Below are 7,981 nucleotides of genomic sequence, written 5' to 3' on the forward strand. Positions count from 1 at the left end.
AGATAACCGAACGACAACCCCCCTCGAAGAGATACTATCATTCAAATTCGGCTTAAACCGATTTAGGTTTCTAAACTTTCGCCGTGACATTTGGAAGACTTTTTCGCTAGAAATTTTAGAGAACGATCGTCGATACTGCAAAAATACTGCTGTTTTGTCTCTCTAAGCGACTTGATTCTTAGAACTTCCCATTAAACTGCCCACGAACCAGAATTATGGAACTCATCAAAACATCAGTACTCTTCAAACATTCCTTGGGATTCCACGGAATGTAAAGGAATATCTTATTCTAGTGAAGGCTATATAGCTCGATAATAAAATAGAAGTCCTGTGCATTCTCATTTATCTCCTCCAATTTCTCTTTCAGCTAGGTACAGCTTTGTTCGTTATCCGAAGAAAATCAAACAATACCATACCTAGCCACTGAAACTGTGGATGAATGAATTAGGAGGGATTGAAAGGAGACACCCGTGAAGATCTTTTAACAGATCATCCTTCAGTTCAATTGAAAAGTGACCTTTCTCCAACCTTGCTTGCACTCGATAAGTATTGAGACTCGAAGGCTGCCGGAGCTCAAGCGCAGTGGAGAAATGAGCACTAAATTAGCGACACCAACAAGCAGCTTCAAGTTGGTTAAAAATCCTGCGAGGGTGACTGTGAAGCGATGCGAGTCACGTTTCGGCATCTCCAGATCGGTTCACGTCTTGACGGGTTCCAACGTTGGCGACCGTTTACGCATCGAGGGTTGGATAGCGTGCTGACCCAACGTACGCAGGAGAGCCAACGGGCTCCACGTATGTAGAGGGGCCAACGGACTCAAGGACAGTTGGGAGCTAATGACAGTAACATTAATTCTGTCGGAGCTTTAGCGCAGCAGAGATACGAGCACTAAACATAATTTAGTGCTAAAAAAATGCATAAAAACAAAACAAATTAAAGGGCGAACACGAAATTATTGCGACACCGAAAATGTCATGCCAATTTTCTTAGGGCATGTTCAGGAGCGTTTTATTTTGTATAGGAGTTTCAAAGTAGAACTGGAATTGAAACATTCACATCCCCAGCAGAGCGTTTTGTTTTATAATTTCGAACAGTTTTGTTTCAAAATTTAAAACTGTTATACGACTCCGTTCTATTTGTTGCTGATTTTAAAAAACGTTTAGAACTGTGTTTTAAATACATGCAAAGTTTTCAGCACAGACACTTAGACCCGATAGACTGAGGAAAAATAAATTTGAATGCAGTAACGCTGAAGGAATGGCGAGACATGAATTTTAAACTGAAAAAAACATCCGCTAAACCTGCTGCTGGGGACAGCAAGTTCTAGTTTTAAAATTTTTAGTTTTATATAATAGAACTGTCAAAATTATGAATCTAGAACTGAAACACTCCTGAACATGCTCTTATAATGTTTAAAATCAAACCAAAATTTTAGGGTAGTTTTATACATATATTTACTTCAAAAATCAAAAGAAAAGTTAATCGATGGAGCCTTGAGTGTAAAATTGAACGCATTTTCGCTTGATGTCCTCCATCAAAGTCTTTACAGTGTCATCCGGTACCAGTTTCTCAGTTTTTTTTTTCACTTTCTTAACATGTCCTTCTCGTCTTTGACTGTCTTCTTGCTCTTCCGAAGTTCCCGCTTCATCATTGCCCAGTACTGCTTCACCGGGCGCAGCTCCGGACAGTTTGGCGGATTCATGTCCTTTGGTACAAAATGGACAGAATTGGCCTCATACCACTCCAGGACACTTTTAGAATAGTGGCATGATGCCAAATCTGGTCAAAATAGCGGAGCTTCGTCGTGCTGCTGCAAGAATGGCAAAAGGCGCTTCTCGAGGCACTCAGATTTGTAGATCTCGCCATTTACTGTGCCCTTTGTCACGAAAGGCTCACTCCTCAGTCCGCAAGAGCAGATGGCCTGCCAAATGAGATATTTGAAGGCGAACTTCGACATTTTCTTCTTCTTAAATTTGTCGTCCACACAGAACTTGCTCTTGCCGGTGAAAAACTTCAACCTCGGAATTTGCTTAAAATTGGCTTTTATATACGTTTTGTCGTCCATCACACAGCAGCCATATTTTGTCAGCATCTTCTCGTAAAGCTTCCGTGCCCGAGTTTTAGCCGTCGATTGTTGCCGCTTATCGCGGTTTAGGAAGTTCTGTACCTTGTATGTATGTAGTCCAGCTCTCTTCTTTGCATTCTGGACGTAGCTCTGCGACATGCCGATCTTTTTAGCCAAATCACGGCTTGAGACGTTGGAATTTGCTTTAATCACCCGCTTCAACTTTCCTTCCGTCTTTTTGTTCTCCGGTCCCGGTTTTCTTCCAGCTCCTTTGCCGTGGTCCAACGTCAACCGCTCCTGGAACCGCTTCAACACTCTGGAGACGGTTGAATGGTGAATGTTCAACATTTTTCCCAACTGCCGATGCGACAGGTGAGGAAATTCCAGATGTTTGGAAAGAATTTGTTCTCTCGACTCGCGTTGGTTCACCTCCATTTTCGTTGAATCGAAAAACACGACTTCGAGTTTGACAGCATGTAAACAATACACATCAATGAGAAAGTGTGCAAAATTTGGTTGATTTTCACCCAATGGTAAAAAAGTTATGCCCTGTTGAATGTGTCGCAATAATTTCGTGTTCGCCCTTTATAATAAATTGATAAAAAGCACCCACACAGCTAAAAAGCGCAATCGAGGAGTCAAGGGCCTCTAAGAAAGAAAAAGTGCAAGAGCACAATCCCTTCCCGAAGTAATACTCAACGGTGGTCCAGGGAGGAAGAGAATACGGAGATACAGGAGGTTGAGGTTTAGTCGGTAGGCTTGCTGGAGAAAGAGCTGCAGTAAGAATCCGATAGTACCACGGCCAAGTCGGTAGTGGTTTCTTTTGATGATTCCTCCGCGATAAAAAAATACACACACATACACACACGCAATTGTGTGGATTCTTGCGCAATCAAAGTAGTTGCAGTCAACTGAGTCCACAAGAACCCTGCATTTATTAAAAAGAATATAATCATTACTAGTATGCAACGTTTATTTTTCTTGAAGGAAAAAAAAGAATGAACCAATTTGCGCATAAGTATGTAGTTATTTGTAATTTTTGGGGAATCTGATTCAAGTTTTTCATATTCTTTTGTCGTGACTACGACTTACCTTTCCATATAGAGGCTTCTTTTAAAAATTTCAAAAGTTTTTGAGCGATAGTAACTTTCATTGTATTGAACGGAACTACATTATATTTGTACTAATTAGTTGGAAAAATAGTTACCAATTTTCTTTTAAATTTCGAAGTATGCATGACTTCTATGAAAACCGCAAAAACTTTCGAAAGTGACGCGGAAAACCCGATTTGAGTGTCTATTTCAGGCAGAGCCGTCAATATGGTGCACCTAAGAGACGAAATCGAATATTGGGAAATTATATAAGTTCCGCATGCATTTTTGTGCTAAATGCTTCATTCATCGTTCGCCAGTCGAATGAGAAGCATGTGGATGCATGGTCAGATGGTGCGGTAAGAAGAATGCAATAAAAATTTTCGTCGCCCATATGTATATTGTTACGCATATTAGTATTGTTAATCAGCCTTATTCTGCATTATGACGGATTGCTTTGTAGAACGAATGTGATTTGCATTCTCAATAACGAAAAATCAAAACCAAATGGGTGTCAGATTCGATCCAAATTATGTTCGTTAACAAAACAATTGTAACATTTGGTGAAAACATTTTGGGCTGAATTATTTAAAAAAAAATAGCTCTAAAAGCTAGCAATATTTACAAGTAATAAGACACGATTTGTTTGGCTTATTAATAAAAGATTCAGGTGGACAATACATGAGAAATCCTAGAATTTTCAAATAAAAACCAATGCAATTTGTAATATTTATTTGGCTCGAGAACGACGCAAAATTTCACGCGGATTCGGCGCGTTTTTATTTTGTCGTATTACGTAACAACCCTATATTTTGTAAGTGTTTTGGAAAGGAGTAAAAATGACCTTTCCAACGGTATGCTATGTTATCCCGCATATTTGGTGACCATTCCTGTAAGATAACCGCAATGGTATTTGGACCTTAAAAAACCATTCCCTGAAGTTTCCTCTTATCATTAACGAAACGATAAACCAACGCTACCGACAATCATATTGACTATTCCACTTATGGTCAGCGCCACTTGTACCATTTACCGAATAGGTCGTTAAGTAACGTTACCATTCAAAAATGCCGATTTCCTCGAACAAATTTTAGGACATATTATAAGGGGAATGGTGATCTTATAATCCATTGTTGCGGTACTACATTGTTATTGGATATAACAGGGTACCATACCACAAATCGTTTCGATCATTTGGTGTATTGTGACCACAGATAACCATTTCTCGAATAGTACAGTTATAGTTTTCGAGCGACACTATGCCATGGGCAAAATGTGATGAGTGTGTATAATAAACTACTTTATCGACACTATCAAATGCGGCAGATGTAAAAAGAACTTTATAAATGTTTTTTTTCTGATTCACCCAAGAGCCTCTTCCCCCTCCCCCCTCATCAGTTCGAATAATGTTTTTTATTCTATCGATTTATGGTAATCTGGATTTGATTACATGCCGGCCTCCATTGTTCGGTTGTTGACATCTTATGGTGGTGGTACTGCTGCTTTTACCAATTGAGCTATTTCTGTAATCTCGTGGAACGTATTTTGGTCTTCATAATAATCTAGCCACAATCGACTTTAGGAAGAGGGCAAATCGACATGTCATATACTAATAAACTGTTGATGATTACGAATGACCATGATTGTATGAACTGCATAATTACGGAGCACACCGTATGTGGTTGGAACTTCAATTCAAATTTTCCCTGAATTGGTTTAAGAGGAGGTTTGCGAGCCTTTTGGTGATGGTGAGCCGTGTGTTTTATACAATATATTTATATATAATATATAAACCGTTGAATCTGGTTGGTTAGGCAAATCGAGAATCTGGATGATGCATCCGTTATTAGAATTGACCATCCCTCCTCGTCTTGACAGGTGTAGCAACTTCCGACAGTTGTGTACTTACGTTGTTAAAAAGACTCGTGATGTATACGAAAAATCTAATACATTTACATTGATTTACTTAAGAAATAGGTATAAGCTCGGGTATTAGAGGAGGATTTGAATTTCTTGAGTTGCTAGGACTGCAATACATGCTGTTAGCCCTCCTTTAGAAGTTCATCCTAAATTCGTGAAGCTCCTTCCTACTAACAGAACTTCTTAAACGGCAGTGTTATGATGTGATATATTTTGCCATATACGAAATTTGATTATGATTAGTTTTACCATTTTGCTGAATGTGCTTATAAACAAATTGTTGCTATAGATGAAATGTGAATTAAGGTAATGAAGCTTTAGATTTTATCCAAAAACGAAACCTGTACGCAAAAAATTAAATTTGGAATTTCTTTCATCCAACCTAAATAACCAGATTTCAACTTGGTAAGAAATAATAATAAAGTATTAAAGCACTTTATCCGTGGATAAATTATTTTTTCCCAATAAATATGTGCAATAAACAAAGATTCGTTATTTCATTTTAACAACACATTCAATTCAATATAAAGGATTACTGAAAACTATAACCAAACGATTCGACGTGAGGTGAACATTATGGTAATCTTATAAGGAAATTGTAACGCTACACGTTTTTCTTTAAAGCAAATCTTACAGAACCATATGAAAACGACTACCATCATTGTGACTTCAACTCAAATCATTTCGATATATTTTTTAATAATCCTGCGGAAGCACCTCATTTCTTTTCTAACATACAATATTATATTACAACCATTCCCTATATTGTAACAATAACTCGTATCTTCATTCTATAATTTCATATAATTTTACAGGAAAACGCATTTATCGTAATATCATAAATAGATTTTAACGTATGTGGTTACCATAGCACTTATGATTTTTGTATAATATGGAGGATTCCAGATAAAGTTTTTATTTATGCGGGATGTTCGTTTGTTAAAAATGCCATGCGATTTTGGGACAACAATATGAAAACAACTTTTATTTTGCGTTTTTCCATGAAAGTTACTCAACATTTTCCTTAGGAAGTGTATCTGTTTCAATAGTAATTTAGAGAGAACATGTAATTCCGCATCTAACTACCTATTTATCACAGAGAACAGACATCCATGATCGAACAAAAATATTTAAAAAACGTGTGTAAACATTTGAATTAATATACGATAAACACTAGCACCGCCAAACCAACCTATCCCAACTATCCGTCAAATCCATTCCGGAATCGGTTCGAAATCCTGAATGGATTCAGTATGGAATCTTGCTCAAAGAAAACAACCGATTCCGACTCTATCGGTTGATGCATTTGAGCTGGAATTGATGCTGGAAGTCCGAACCGGTTCCGGACTAGTTTGACTGGGTAGAGGAATAACCGCTGTCAATTCTGTCGAACTCAACCACAAAAAACATGACGACAGTAGCGCACCTGGTTTGGATATCCCAACTAACTTCGAAACCGTTAGAGATTTTACACAAGTTGAATGCTGAAGATGGACGTCTGTTCTCTGTGTATTTATCACCAAAATCGGTTGAAAGTGGCAGAGTTATTTTTCCAAATTAGAAACTTGCTCGCATGAGCTCTTAAAGGGTTAGTAAGGGATTGTCGCGTACTGTAAAATTCTAGACTTACATCTTCCGTTATTTTTTCCACTTTTAAATTCCACACTTCCACGTTATTGTTTTCACTTTTAAATTCGAATGTATACGTAATCAGGGCCGGCGGAAAGCGTGGGTAGTATGGGTAGTACTACCCACTCGAAAATAACCGAGTGGGTAATTACGTACTTAATTGAGGTTAAATCGGGTGGAATTTTGGACAAAAAAGGTTAAAACAGGTGGAAAATGTCAAGCACACTTTTATTTCGTAGAAATTTATATCCATACACACTGTATTTGTGTCTTTAATGTCAAATAACTCAATTTTCAGCGTACGAGTCTAGTGCACATTATGCATGATGCGATACTTCACAATGTTAACAAGATGCGCATTAGTTGCTCACTCCAATAATAGAAGAACAACGAAAGGCACAACTTAACTATTTTCGAATTTCAATTGCAACAAGAACAATAAATATTCGGAATATTCATAACTTTCGTTTGATTAAGTTCGTTAAAAATATCCAACGCGCCTTCACAATGACAAATGTGTCTACCTTTCTTTTTCTACACGTGGCATTGGCACTCACGCGATTGCGCAAAATCATAAAAGCTCCGATGACGAATCAGCTGCTTCGGGAAGGGGATTGACAAAAGCGATGTCTTCGGTGCATTGTCGCTTTACGGAAATATTTTTTTAGTGTTTTTGCAGGGTTTAGAAAATGTAATCCCAAAGTATTGCTAGAAGTTTTTCCAAATATTATTAGTACGACAGTTGTGGATTCTGGATACTGATAGATAGGGGAAAATTAAATATGAGTAAATGCATATCGTCATTTATCTCCAACCCCAAAGCAAAACACTCATTTTTCCAGAGAATTTTTAAGCAAGTAACCGAACAGGTAAGCTCGTGTGTTCGGTTTCTATGCTCCTGCGTTCCTTCGGAGCTTCAATTCTCGTTCCGCTTCGCTTTGTGGAAATCCATCCGTTCAAGCTCTCGGCTTTGTGTTTGTCCATCATCAGATCAGTTTCGAACGGGACTTCTGAGCGGTTGCAAGTTTTGTGTGTACGGTTGGTTGTTTACTTTTTTTTGGGTAATGCATATAACCGTTGATGGTGTTATAGTGTAGAGTGAAAAAGGATTCGCGCGCGCTGCTAATCTTATTCTTTTGGGGAGTTTTTGGTGGAGAATAATAATCGTGACCGTAGAGTGGAATTTAATCAAGCGTGGAATTCGATTATGTGCTTGTGTTGATGCGGAATTTTACAGCAAACCGGTGTACTGAATTACTGAAGTTTTGTGTAAGTG

This window comes from Topomyia yanbarensis, chromosome 3 (assembly GCF_030247195.1).
Source record: "Topomyia yanbarensis strain Yona2022 chromosome 3, ASM3024719v1, whole genome shotgun sequence".
NCBI lineage: Eukaryota > Metazoa > Arthropoda > Insecta > Diptera > Culicidae > Topomyia > Topomyia yanbarensis.